This window comes from Caretta caretta, chromosome 7 (genome assembly GCF_965140235.1).
Source record: "Caretta caretta isolate rCarCar2 chromosome 7, rCarCar1.hap1, whole genome shotgun sequence".
Classification (NCBI taxonomy): Eukaryota; Metazoa; Chordata; order Testudines; family Cheloniidae; genus Caretta; species Caretta caretta.
This window is the reverse complement of record NC_134212.1, coordinates 41110003-41124096: the sequence shown is the minus strand read 5'-3', so window position 1 is coordinate 41124096 and position 14094 is coordinate 41110003. Positions and strand designations below refer to the sequence as shown.

General features: G+C 37.6%; 1 protein-coding gene across 3 annotated transcripts in view; it reads left to right on the top strand.

The window, feature by feature from the left end:
- The window catches only part of ATP2B2 (ATPase plasma membrane Ca2+ transporting 2), a 748369-nt gene that overhangs the window by 191274 nt on the left and 543001 nt on the right, over window positions 1-14094 (top strand). The gene's annotated exons all lie outside the window — the stretch shown is intronic.

Below are 14094 nucleotides of genomic sequence, written 5' to 3'. Positions count from 1 at the left end.
ATGTTAGTGATTTAAAAAAAAACTTTATACATTTCAAATTTGTTTTAGTGCGTATGGAACTCTCATACAACTTAAGAATGAAGAGCAGAAATTTTTGCGATTGGTTATTCCATAATGTGTGTGGACTGGCATTGATATATTTTAAAAGGTAAAGAGCAAGTTCAGAGACAAATCTAAGCTGTTGTAATTTACACCTTCTACATTTATCACTGTGTATCTTACACAGTTCTACAGAATTTGACCCACTGTGTCTAAGTTGAAACTTAGATTGAGGGACCTAATGATATATACTAATAAGAAAAGCAACTAATAGGAGTAAGTAGGTGTAAACTAAAGAAGAATCCCTCACTCTCCACGCACGTTTTATTTTGTCCTTGTTTAACATAACTGTTTAGATGAATGATAGTTTTAGTTCTAAAGACACTCTTAGAACATTTTGACCAACATATGCATGCTTTCAAGATGCCTGACTCTGGACACAGGCAGCTTATTCATCTTTGCTTCTATCTTTTATGAAGATCCTAGCCTTATGTTAGAAATGACTTAGATGTGATTTGTGGCTACCCTACTTATGCATCATTCCAAAGTCAAGGAATGGTGAATGAGATGTGGAGCCAAGAGTCACATCTGGAGAGCTAAGGTATAGGGCTTGACAGTGACATTTTGCTTTGGATCAGTAGACTCATGTTACTTTGCGGCTCCTTTATCAGTTTATGGAATGTAAGCCAAGGTATACAAATACATGAATGAATGATAAAAATAGGAGATATCTTTATAACAGTAAGAATATTTGATTTATGTTAATGTATGTTCGAACAGAAGCTTTTTATTCTACCTTTAAAGTGCTATCATGCTTCTCCATATATTAAATAAAAATAAATACAGGACTTCAAATTAGAGTAATTTGAGTTATTCTAATACACAGTAGATTTTTGCTTTTAGTGCAAAATCCTTGGGTAATTTAGTGTGCATTATTTTCTCAGGATAGTGTGTAAAGGTACCTTAATTACTGTAATTAACTTTGCATTTGGAATAGCAGGTACTAACCACTCAGTGTGGGATCATATTTAAACCTCTGTTATTTGTCTTTGATGAAATGTCAGTGCAGGTAAAGCTGTTCTCAGGCAACTTCAGCTTAGTTGTACTTTTTTGTATGGAAACCTTCAGTTATGGAGAGAGAAGAAAATTCCTTTTGCTCTTTTCACAGTTGACATTTTTTTAAAAAGCTGTCACTTTTCTGAAATTCAGCATACACTGTGACCTATGAGTGACTAGCTTCTCTAGAAGGTCATTGTATCATGCACATTGGAATATGATCCTCATAGCATTTATATGAACATATATTTTCTTTTCTTTCAATATGCACTACAGTAATGGCAAATTAATGGTCTATGGGTGGAATTTTAAGAAGTACCTTCGTGACTTAGAGAAGCACACAGTCCACTGAAAACCTGTGCAATGTAACTCATTTAGGCTCAGGTTTTAAAGGTACTTAGGTGACTAACTCCCAGTGATTTAAATGGGAGTTAGGTGCCTGAATACCTTAAAAAAAATCTGGGCTTTGAACTCTTAAGAAAATGTCACCCAATTTTAGCCTAATAATAAACAAGCCTTACAATTTTTCACATGCCATTAAGAATTCCAGGGGTAGCATTTAATGTACTAGGTTCCCCCACCCATTTTTAATAACTCCGTTTTCTCCCCACTGCCCCACACAATAGTTTTTCTACCCTATCCAGCAATTATAGACGATGTATAGAAGTTTGCCTTTCTCCTATCTCTGCTGTGCTTTGTTCTGTGGAAAGAGGACTTCACTCACGAAAGCTGAAAGTGCGGTACCTACAAAAACACTCTACGTCACTTAATAAAATTCTGGGTAACATTAAACTTTCAAATACATTGGTCATTCACTGAGACTAAGACCTTTTCAAGCATAACAGCCATTTATACACAGATATAGGAGCCAACTTTTCATTTCCCATTAATACTCTGGTGCAGAACTTTTTTTAAAAGGTTGAAATTTAGGAACTACAGTATATAGGTCCAATAAAGTATGATATAAAACACTTTTTGTAATACTTTTCTGAAATAGCTGGACTCCACTTTAACCCTTTGCACCCTCAGATTTTTTTTAAGTAGTTTGAAATAAACTTTCACATGAAATGATCTCAGCATATAAATAAAAGTCAGGTTTCAGAGTAACAGCCATGTTAGTCTGTATTCGCAAAAAGAAAAGGAGTACTTGTGGCACCTTAGAAACTAACCAATTTATTTGAGCATAAGCTTTCGTGAGCTACAGCTCACTTCATCGGATGCATACTGTGGAAAGTGTAGAAGATCTTTATACACACAAAGCATGAAAAAAACATGCTTTGTGTGTATAAAAAGATCTTCTACACTTTCCACAGTATGCATCCGATGAAGTGAGCTGTAGCTCACGAAAGCTTATGCTCAAATAAATTGGTTAGTCTCTAAGGTGCCACAAGTACTCCTTTTCTTTTTGCAAATAAAAGTCAGTATCTCTTTGCTCTGTGATGTGCTTTCTCCATCTTGACTACAGGCCCTTTCTAGCCTGGACCTTGTGGTAAGTAGTATGAAAAATCCTGAGGCAGACCTCCAAAAACCAGGAGATTGACATAAAAAGCATGAGGCTTTCAAAAAGCAAGTATCTTTGTTTTTTTGGCCCGTCTTCTGAGTTTGGGATGACTCCTAGAACTGAGGCTCTCCAAAGTTACCTCATATAGGGGCTAACAAGCGTTTGTAAGGTGGGAACAAGTTTTAAACCTGCTGGACTGGATTCTAACTGGTGACCTACAGGTGAACGGCTCTATAGAGCCGTAGCATTGTCCTGAGGTATCAAATCACCTATAAGTACTTTTAAAAAAATCTTGCGGAATGAGACTTGCTTTCTGGAAACACATGTTTATTAAATCAAGGTCTGATCTTTTTGGACTAGAGTCTTCCAGTCTCTTGACCCACAGACAACATGTCTCAGCCTGAAGCATATTGCAGAAAATTCCACACTGTTCTTAAGGGATAGATTCTGTTATTCAAACTACAAACACTAAAAATGCAACAGTAAACAAATATTAACACAACACTCAACTTCACTGCTAAAATACAATGTTTTGCAATGTAAAGTCATTCAAACAATTTTGCAAGGGTCCTTATATTAAAAACAAACCAACAAAAAACCTTAACAGTCTTTGAATCCACTGCAACAACTTCAATTTCAGCTGTAAGATTGAGGGGGAAGTGTATGCTGTTATCCTCTGTGAAAACTAGCCTAGTCAGGGAGACAACACTCCTTTTGAAGGTGGATTATGAAAGTATTTGTGGCACAGCAGTAGAACTCTGGTTATCAGGATTCTTGGTTTCTTTTCCTGGCTCTGGGGCAGATAGCATTTGCCAAATCTAACAATACTCCTGTTTGGGTCATCTTAACTGGGGCCTTCTGGATGTAAAAGCCACTTCCACTAGAACCAGAGAACTAGATCTCTCAGCATGGAATTAGCAGTAGAGTTGTAAACTTCTGTATATTGATCTAGCCACTAGAGGGTGACAGCTATACTCTGGTTGGTAGCGGTTAGAGAAACACCTCAGGTGCAGGCATGTTCCTTCTGAAAGATTGTGTGGAAAAGTGGATGAGACTTAGTTCTGTTCTAGTAGAACCATTTGTTCTACTCCCAGCTCTGCCCGGAGTGACCTCATGCAAGCTCTTGGTTACCTCAGCTATAAAATGGGTGAGTAACAATTACTCTTGTAAGGTAATGAGGAGAGGACTGGGCTCATAATAGTGGAGTGGAAGATCTGGGACTAGAACTCTTGCTGCCTTGGTTCCAGTTTAGTGCCTCTTCCCTTGGGATACAAGGCATTGTATGAGGTAGTAGCTCCTGCTTTTCATCCCCTAGACTGTGACAGAACTGCAGTTTTGGACATCTCGACAAGACTAGCTGCAGCAGGGGCTGAACTCGCATTACTTGGAATAAATTTGTGGGAGGGACCTACACAGGAGTAGAGTGTATCAGATCCATGCACAATATGGAATTCATTCTGAATCAGAATGCAACCTACTGCACATGGCTGGAGGTAGCTGCTGAGATTTCAGCATGAAAATGTGAGATCAAAAGTGTCCAGCTATTAACTTGTCCAGCTATTAACTCTTTAACATCTGTAAGTAAATGTGTGCTTTTGGGCTAGATCAGGGAGTTACCAAAGTCCCGAGTTGTGCTGCCCTAGGAGCTGATCAGGGCCAAAGTTTTGTCCCAGCTACCCATTGCTCCAGAGAGGGGAAGTAGGCTGTACAAGTGTACAATGGCACAGCTAAGTAAGCTCCTCTCATCACTTGCTCAGCTGTGCTGGCTAGTGCACTGAGAGGATGGAACCAAGGCTCTGCAAAACTATGCAGGCAGGGAGTAGCAGCTCTCCAGCCACAGCTATCCCTCTACTCCCATGCACAGACTGGTGATGCAGGTAGCCCAGGCAGGGGTTTGAGTATGTCTTATATCCTTGTACTTATACCCCTGTGATTTTGAGGGAGCTCACAATCAAGCCCCTAATAAAATAGAGAACATTTCCAGGATCAAAGTTTGGAGAGTTAGATAGCTCTATCTTCAAGGTATTGCTCGTGAAATCTAGACCATGTTAAGAAGGGACTTCCCTGAATACCAAATGTTGGAGACAACAGTGTGTGTAATAGTGATCTCCGCCTGTTCTGCTTTCTTAGTGATTTAGGGTACAGCCATGAATTTGAATTTGCTATTTACATTAATTGTTTCAACAATTTGAAGGATTAAAAAACATGAAAACAAGTAATCACATAGGAAAAAATATTACTGGGGTGCCATAGATGTAGAGAGAGAAATCACTCTATATACTAATGAATATTTATGTTGCACTTCTCATTGGTAGGTCTCAAAGTATTTTACAGAGGTAGTTAAATAGCTCCATTTTACTGTTTGGAAAGCTGAGACACAGAGAAATGACTTACCCAACCTCCTGCCCCTAGCCCTGAGCCCCCTCCCACACACCCAAACTGCTGCTGGCCCAGGGGCTGCACCCCAACACCAGCCGCTGCAAAAGTCTTGGAAAGTCATGGAATCCGTGACCTCTGTGACAGACTTTCAGGCTTTCTTGTAGCACATGAGTTGTCCAAAATGCTTTGTCAAGGTACTTGTTTTAGTCAGATGCTTTCCAACTATGACATATATGATTTTCTTTGGGAATGCAGATGTTGATAAGAGCAGTGTTCTGTAACATCCACAAGAGCAGAATAAAGTCAATTTTTCTATGATGGTGTGAAGTTTATAGTGCAGATACCACTATTTCAAACTTGATGATAAACCTCCTGAATAAATGTTTTTGAGTAAGAGTTTTTTTACATTTGTTTAAACTAATCTTGATGATAGTTAATATTTTCAGTACAATACTTTTTTCCTCAAATTTGCTTTTTAGTGTAACACAGCCACTTTGAACTCCATAGATCTCACCATCTGCTTCTCTACTTACACTCCATTAAATATTTGCTGACATCTGTTTAATTAAAAATTTTTACAATCATGGAGAATTTTAGTTCAGACTCAGTATCATAGTATTCTAACATGCCAGCTAAAAAGCCTGAAAAGAACCAGAAGGAACTTCTGGGAGTGGAGGAGGAGAAAATGTACATAAATTAAGTACGTTGTTGCTTGGGACTGGTCTTAAGGGTGGAACTTTTGTCTTGTAGAATTATGGAAATGCACATTTAAACAGTTGGCTGCAGCTTCAAAGCTTGTTGCAATGGATAGAGGGTGGAAAGAAGCTCAATGCCTATCTAAATTTGACCTCCAGTAACTCTGCTTTTAATTTTTGTGAACAGTTAGTAGTGCTCTGGAGTTTGAAACTCTTCAGGTCAGCCTACAAAAATTTGAATGCACAACTTCATTTCCCCCAGCTGTCATCTTTATGCTTGCTTTCATTCCAGCCTAACACACATGAAACCCATCCCCAAAATGAGTCCCTCTGTCCCTTCAAATTCTCCCTCTGTACCCAATTATGTCATGCAACTTGCAAGAAATTGACCAAGTAATAAGGAGCAGTTATGAATAGTTTATGAATATATTTGTAAAGTTGATTGTATGTTTTAGCTTCCTTTCCCTTTCAAATGTTTTATGCCTTCTAGGATTGCAAACACTTTGGCTTCATTGTCTTCCTTTTATGTGGACAATACCTAGCAACACGGGTGCTACTGTAATACAGTAAGTACTACTACTAATAGACCCTTAAATTTTTTTTCCTGAATAGGTTGTTCAGTTCACACCCAGACATCTGCAGTTCAATTCCATAAGTACAACATAGATTGTTTCAAAGCAAACATACTGTAGTGGTCAATAGCTAGACCTTAAAAGATAAATTGGAAGTTCGCGTCACCACTGCCATCATTGACAGATAATGAATATCCATAAAATGCCAGAAAATACTTGCCGGTCTAAAACTAGAATACCTTGGGGAAATAATGCTTCAAGGGCAGAATTCAGCCCTGGATATGTATCCATGTCTTCCATTGATTTTAAATGAGAGGTGTTTGCATGTATCAGTTAACTGACATTAGCCTTAGGTTAGTTGTGCCTAGTGAATATATTTTATAGTATCCTCATTACAATTTAGTTGGATTTGTTAATAAGGGAATTCTATTATACCTAGGGCCCTACCAAATTCACGGCCATGAAAAACACATCACAGACCATGAAATCTGGTCTCCTCTGCCCTCCCCCCCGTCTGGTCTTTTGTGTGCTTTTACCATATACTGTACAGATTTAATAGGGTAGACCAGAGTTTCTCAAATTGGGGGTCCTGACCCAAAAGGGAGTTGCAGGGGGTCACAAGGTTATTTTAGGGGGTCATGGTATTGCCACCCTTACTTCTGTGCTGCCTGCAGAGGTGGGTGGCTGGAGATCGTTGGCTGCTGACTGAGGGCCCACCTCTGCAGGTAGCAGCGCAGAAGTAAGCGTGGCAATACCATACCATGCCGTCCTTCTGCACTGCTGCTGGCAGAGGCTCTGCCTACAGAGCTGGGCTCCTGGACAGCAGCCGCTGCTCTCCAGCTGCCCAGCTCTGAAGGCAGCGCCGCCGCCAGCACCAGATCGGAAGTAAGGGTAGCACTACCACACCCACACCCTTACAATAACCTGGTGACCCCCTCCCACAAGTCCTTCTTTGGTCAGGACCTTACAATTCCAACACCGGGAAATTTCAGATTTAAATAGCTGAAATAATGAAATTTACGATTTTTAAAATCCACTGACTGTGAAATTGACCAAAATGAACCCTGAATTTGGTAGGGCCCTAATTATATCACAAGACTTTCATATTCATGAAAATTTAGCGCACAGGCTTGTAAAATTCAGAATTCAATGTTTGTCTCTGGTAAGCTGGGAAAGTAATGCTAGCTTTCCAATTTAGCAATCAGAAGTCTTTCACTTAGAAGTTGAATGATTCTAATTAGAGACAGGTGAAATGGTTCAGATGGACTTAAAACAGGCTTGTAACTCAAACCAAACCTGGACCACTCTGAAGGGTTTTAGAAAATAGAGTTCCCGCCTACTAGCTCATTCTAAAGTCTGGGATTTTGGGCATGCAAACAGATGCATGTACAGTTAACGAGGCTTACTGAAAACAATCTGATACAAAGACTTAACAGAAGTAGAGTTTTTTTCATGTTGTGATACATCTTGGCTGAAGGTGTTGCTTTCAATATGTACTTTGTACTGTAGAATAGTCATACAGCCATAATATTTCTCCTTTACAAGGAAGGATTCTCTTTCTTAGCCTGAAAGAGGACACCATTGGTTTGGCTATTGAAACATTACATTGCTACTTCAAAGTATAGCCTAAGAGGCTCTCAGGGCTTCCACAGACCAGAAACAACCTCAGTGGCTTTTCTCTCCTGAATGCTTCCATGTAGCGTTCTAACAAGATTTGTGAAACTGCTTCTCCGTTAAACTCTTTTGTTAGTTGAATCCATTCCTGCTACCATAGCAATAGTAGCATATACAAGCTTAAAAAAACTGTTTAATGAATGGAGTACTTGTGGCACCTTAGAGACTAACCAATTTATTTGAGCATAAGCTTTCGTGAGCTACAGCTCACTTCATTAGATGCATAAAAGTGGAAAATGCATGTCTGTTGAATTAACTCCTTTAATAAATTGCAAGATAAAATTAGGAGGACAATTAAGGTACATATCCAAAAGCACTACAGCCTCATACCAGGCTAATTTTTGAAAGCAGCACCTTATTCTCTTAATCCTTAATGTTTGAGACTGTAAAGGCATTGTTTCCTTTGGACACCATAAAATTATATTTTCCCTCCAACACACAAACTTACCCAGATTCTGGTTTGACACACTTTGGTTCCATATGGCATGAAGAAGAATCCTAGCTTCTTTTCCTAAAGCAAAATTGTCTTGAATTTTTTGGCCAATATATTATTATGTGTAACATATAGCGCACTGAAATATTTTCCAGAATACTTGAGACATTTTGTCTTCACATAATGGTTTATGGTATGATGAGATATTAAACCTTTTAATTAGACTCTAAGTGCTAATAAGTCAGTTGACAGATATGCTATTATTATTAAGTGACTTTTTGGGGGGTGGGTAGGACAGAAAATTGTGTATCTTTGACCGTACTTTTTATATCCTGTGCAACACAAATTTGCACTTTAAGTTAGTGCTGTCTTAATATTCTGATCTGATACATTTTATGGAGATAGTTGTTATCACATATGTCACATCAGAGATTTCAAAGAAGATCCAGCAGGTGCCATTTAAAAAAACTTTCTGTTGCTATTGAGGCTTAGCATATGGATGGACTTTGCCTTTTACTAAGATTTTGCTGCATGAAGTAAATTGATATTATTGGTAAGTCTAACTGAATTTAAATCTATGACTGAGATGAAGCTAGTTTATTACTTTTCAACTGAACACTAAGTGCAATATATAGAATATCTTATTTGCTTTAATGATAAAAGGACATAAACCATCATATTTTAATTTTCTGTTGCATCTAATTTTGTCATGCATCTAACATTTCTATTTAGATAACTTTCCCCAAAATTGTTGTGTCATTCCTGGGACTGGAAAGTCAAGTTTTTAGTTATACAAATGGTTTGATTAAAAAGAAAATCAATTTCAATCAAATTGTAAGCACAGGTCTACAATGCTTCTGGTATTTTTCCTTGAAGACTCATTTTATCCATTAAAAATGGGCAGGCTGTTTAAGTTTTGTTCATAAAATAGAAATTGGATAAGGTACACTTGGAAGAAGAAAATGCTGATGAAACCAGTGTTTTTCTTTAATACTTGGTTTATTTAGAAATTGCTCAAGAATGTGTACTTTTTTCTGGCCTTCTTTCGTAAATAACAATGCTCAAGAATGAACAGATTAAAAACAAATGAGAAATGTAGTTTTTATTTACTTTTAATAGGAGCTTGCAGCTGTAGTATTTTTTCTGCAAGTTTAAATGCCCAAATTATTTCAGGGAGAGAAGACTTCTTTATAGAAAATAGTTGGACTAAAACAGAACATACAATTTATTTGCTTGCTGCTGTATCACAGCAGACAAAATTAGACTGTCATCTTCTTTTCTAATAATTAAATCCAATATACTAAACAAAACAGCACATATCTTAGCTATGGCTATGAGCAATGTTTGCAATCTTTTTGAAAAATCTGCCTTGAAAAAATTGCAGTGATTTTGCTTTTAATTACTTTCATGTGGGAGTTAGCACAAGTGGGGGGAAAAAACCCAACACAAACCTTGAATGTTGAGGGTTCCTGCATAAAGCAACAGGCTTTAACCTCTGTTCAGAGTAGAGCTAGCTGGAAAACGATTTTTCCATCCCATGAAAAAACTTGATATTTCAATTAAAAGTTCAGTCTGAATAGGGATGAAAAGCCAAACATTTTAAAAAAAATTTTCATGACTGAAAAAGGTGTGGGAGGGATCAGTTGAAGCATTTTTATTTTTTATGTGAAGTTAAGTTTGAAACAGAAAATTGAAACGTCTCATTTTGAAAATGTTGCAAAGGGACTTTTTAACTTTTTTTCTAAACAAAATTTTGTCAAAGGTGATGAAGGTTTCATGAAAAATTTTGTTTCATCATGTCATTTTCCAATGGAAAACTCTTATGAGAATTTTTTGATAAGCTTCAGCTGAGAGTTAATATTTGCATATCATACCAGGCTACAAGTAATGCTGTGTGGGGGTGGGGTGGGGAAAAGAGATCTTGAAACTATCTCTACCAGTGTATACCTTGCATTGACATTTAGAACAAAACTTTGTGAAGCTGAAGCATGACAGATAAACACACAGTGAAATTTACTGGGCACAGATTCAGGCTAATTTAGCTCAGACTTTTTATTTGATGAGGAACCATAGGAATAACATTTGATAATGTCCTGCTATTTCTCTCCAGCTCAAATGAGCGGGATGATACTGAAATGTTTCCACATGGGCAGGATTGCCTGGCACAGCAGTATGTTTCCTAGAGCTGCACTGAAGGCATCACGTAAATAATCATGCATAGTCAGCTGTATACTGCTGTCAGTGCCACAGGGAGAGAACTGCTGATGTGCAGAACCACAGGAGGAATTGCTTGTACAGCAAGCTTTTTCCTTTTTATATGCTGGAGGCACTTAGACACCCACCCACACTCTCCTGGATACTCCAGACTCGTGAAACTTTTACCTGCTGTAAGGAAAATTACAGAGGGAAGAATTATAGTTAAAATGCAGCTATATAAAAACAGCAACTTTAATGTTTGGGAGAGATGCTGAATTGGGACCGAATGAGACTCAAGTTCTCTAGTTATCCACAGAAGAGGTACCGCACGCAAGCAATGCATGTTCCTCCATGCTGACCTACAGAGATACTCCTGCTGAAGTGAGGAGCTAGTTTAATTACTGTGCTCCATTAAGTCTTTAGATTCTCTGCTGAAACGGCTAACAAAGGCGCTGGTTGTGGCAGGGATCTTTTGGTGTAATCAAAAGACTGTGTGTGTCTAATTCAGAAATCATCACCAACTTGGACTCATGGCTCAGACATGAAACACTCCCAGTCACAAGCCATCGAGTGCCCCATAAAGGATGATGATAAAAAAAAATGAACAAACCAGCATGCTCTTTTTAAAATCAAGTAAATCAAGGAGTAAATCAAGACTCCTTTTGAATACATTGGAGACAGCTGCTAAACAAGTAGTAGAAAGAAGAACCAGTGGATATAATTTTAGGTGGGTTGTTTGTTTGTTTTTTTAAACCTTTTGGATCAAGATTCTAACAAGAGGTCCTGAAGGAAACATAGTAACCACGGGATGAAAGGTTAAAGTTTGTCATGAATTAAAATGTAATTAGGAGATAGAAAGCAATGAGGGGAAATAAATGGCTTTTACTTAATGTCAGAATAATAGTAGCATTATTCTACTACTAGTAGCAAGGTGCCCAGGGATCAGAGTTGTGGTGATTTCTTTGTGAGTCATTCACGTAAGAGATGGAGAAAAACTCTAAGGCTGTCCAGTGCATTCCCCTCACAATACAGGATTTCCCCCCCAAACCTTATATCTTCAATTTTTAGTTTATGTTTCAAATGACATTTCCTCCCTTTCTCTTGGGACCCTATTCCACAGCCTACTGCATATTAGTCTAAGGAGGTTTGCTTTAATTACTGCTTTCTTAACTTTATCAATGCTCCCAGTGCTAATTTGCTTTGTACCCCCTTAAAGCATCCTCTCCATATGTAGAGTTTATGCCTTTTCTTAAACCGTTACCATGTCTTCCCACCATCAGTCTTTTTTTTTTATCTACTTTCTCTAAATCTTTCCACACTGATAGGTTTTGAATTAGCTGTAACTTCTCAAGAAATGGTTTGTTCCACAGTGGAGTGCTCACGGAAGGTGTATGTTCATTGCAACACATTGGTCAAAACAGGGGAAAGTACTGAGTTGTATAAAAGTGGAGACTGAATACTACATCTTTTGTGCAGAACAACGGGTTCTGCTTTATACAGCATATAATCACATTTAATTTTTAGATTGGAATTTTGGTGGTAATTTCATTTGTTTCATAAGACAAAGTAATATGAAGCTTCTTCGTCTGCATATATATTGGCTCTACATTGCTACCAATAGTAAAAACTTGCCACCAGTCTGAACAGACATGACTCAAATAGGAAATATTTTCAAGTCTAGTATAACTTCTTCACTAGAGACTGGTACACCAATAATAACATATGCATTTTGTTAAGTGTGAATTTTGGCTGTATCTCTTTCAACAGTTAAAGTTGGTTAATTTCAGCACTTTCTGCACCCAGTCTCTGACAAAACCAGAAATCCCCAAATTTCAAGGGAGGTAGTTGTTGTGGAACTCCTGATCTGACCCAAACCAAGAATTCCAGAAGTCTAGATAAACAGTAGAAATGCTCCTGAACTTTCAGGTTGTATCTGACCCACATGTCAAATTTCGGGATTTTGCACATTTCTAGGTTTTTCTTTTCCTTAGACCCAATGTTCTAATTAGAGCCACAGGTTGAAAGCTGAATTCTCTTGCTTACATTAGCTTCCTTTTACAGCCTCTCAGTTCAGTGCCTCAGTGTTTTTCGTAACCCCCTTAGAAAAAAATGTCAAGAGTGGAACTAATCTCTTCATTCTTTACCACTTCTGCATACTGAGTTCAGCTGTGGGCATCCACATTTGAATGGTTGTTTGTTTATACACCTGTCGGTGATGCTCTTGGCTTTATCCCCAACTTCGGCTCACTACTGGATTGCTGCTTATAGGTAGATGTGCATCACATTTGGCTCACCGTACATGGTTTAGTAAAGGCATTGTCCCATGAAATGACTCAAGGAATGCTCCATGTTCAAGGACAGACTACAATTTTTGTAGTGTTAAGCAACTTGGAAACAACTTCCTGAGTAAGAAAATAGAGAAGCAGAATTAATTAGCTCTTTAATCTTTGGCTATTACGTATAGTCTAATAAGCAAATTGGTGAGGTAGTTTTTTTCCTTTACAGCCCTGATCCACTTTCTTACTGAAATAAGGAAACTTAACGGATGTTTTCAAAAAATAGCTTGCCTCTAATTTTCTGTTTTTTAATTAGCAATATTACATGCCACCCTTCCTCTGGCGTATCTAAATGTAATTTGGGGTCTCAGCCTGCATTTGGTAGCGGGGAGAAAGTGGTGGTATTGAGAGAACCTGGGGGGAAACAGGGGAGTCAGTGGAATGAAGGATAAGAGAAGATGTGAAGGTAAAAATGAGACTGAATTAAAGAAAATGATAGAGGAGGAGAGAAGTTTCATAACTCCAAGGTGAGGCTAATTTATTCATTGATTACTCTCATTGAAAGGATACCTGTATGTATCTATATAGTGGGGAGAATTTTCAGGCTGACTGTTGCCCAAGGAGGAAAAGGAAGTACATACTAAGATTTTCCACTCCAATTTGAGTTCTGGTCACTGGAAATCTCGGGGAACTTCATTGCTGTTTTTAAAGCTGAGTGATAAGTATAGTTTTAAAAATACATTTTAAAATACTAAGTGCAACTTTTTTGGCTAGATTAGTAGAATACACTTAGCATGTACAGAAAAGAATGGGAACTGTTTTATTTTTTTCTATAAGTAGTAACTTCTTGGGATTATAATGTCAGATTCCTTGATAATACATAAGTGCTTTCACTCCTACACAAACCTTCACAGGAATGTAAATTTATGAGTCATGTTAAAAGTACAAAAGGAATGGGAGTTGGAAAGATTTTCCTTTTCTGCAGCAGAAACTCTTATTTGATTTGAAAGTTCTAAAACTTTAAAATTGTGAACATTGAAATTAAAGTTGTTGTTGAGGTACTGCAATAATTATAGTAAACAATATGAGTAAGCTACTCTATATCTAAATTTAGTGTATGGAGAGAAACTAAAACAATTTTATTTTCCTTAGGGAGAATCATTTTAATTATAAGTAATTATGTTAAATTGCTGTACTAGTATCTGTAATCCAAATTATAAAAAATCTTTTTCTAATTAGTCTACTCTAAATTGGAGTAAGTATTTATTTCAGT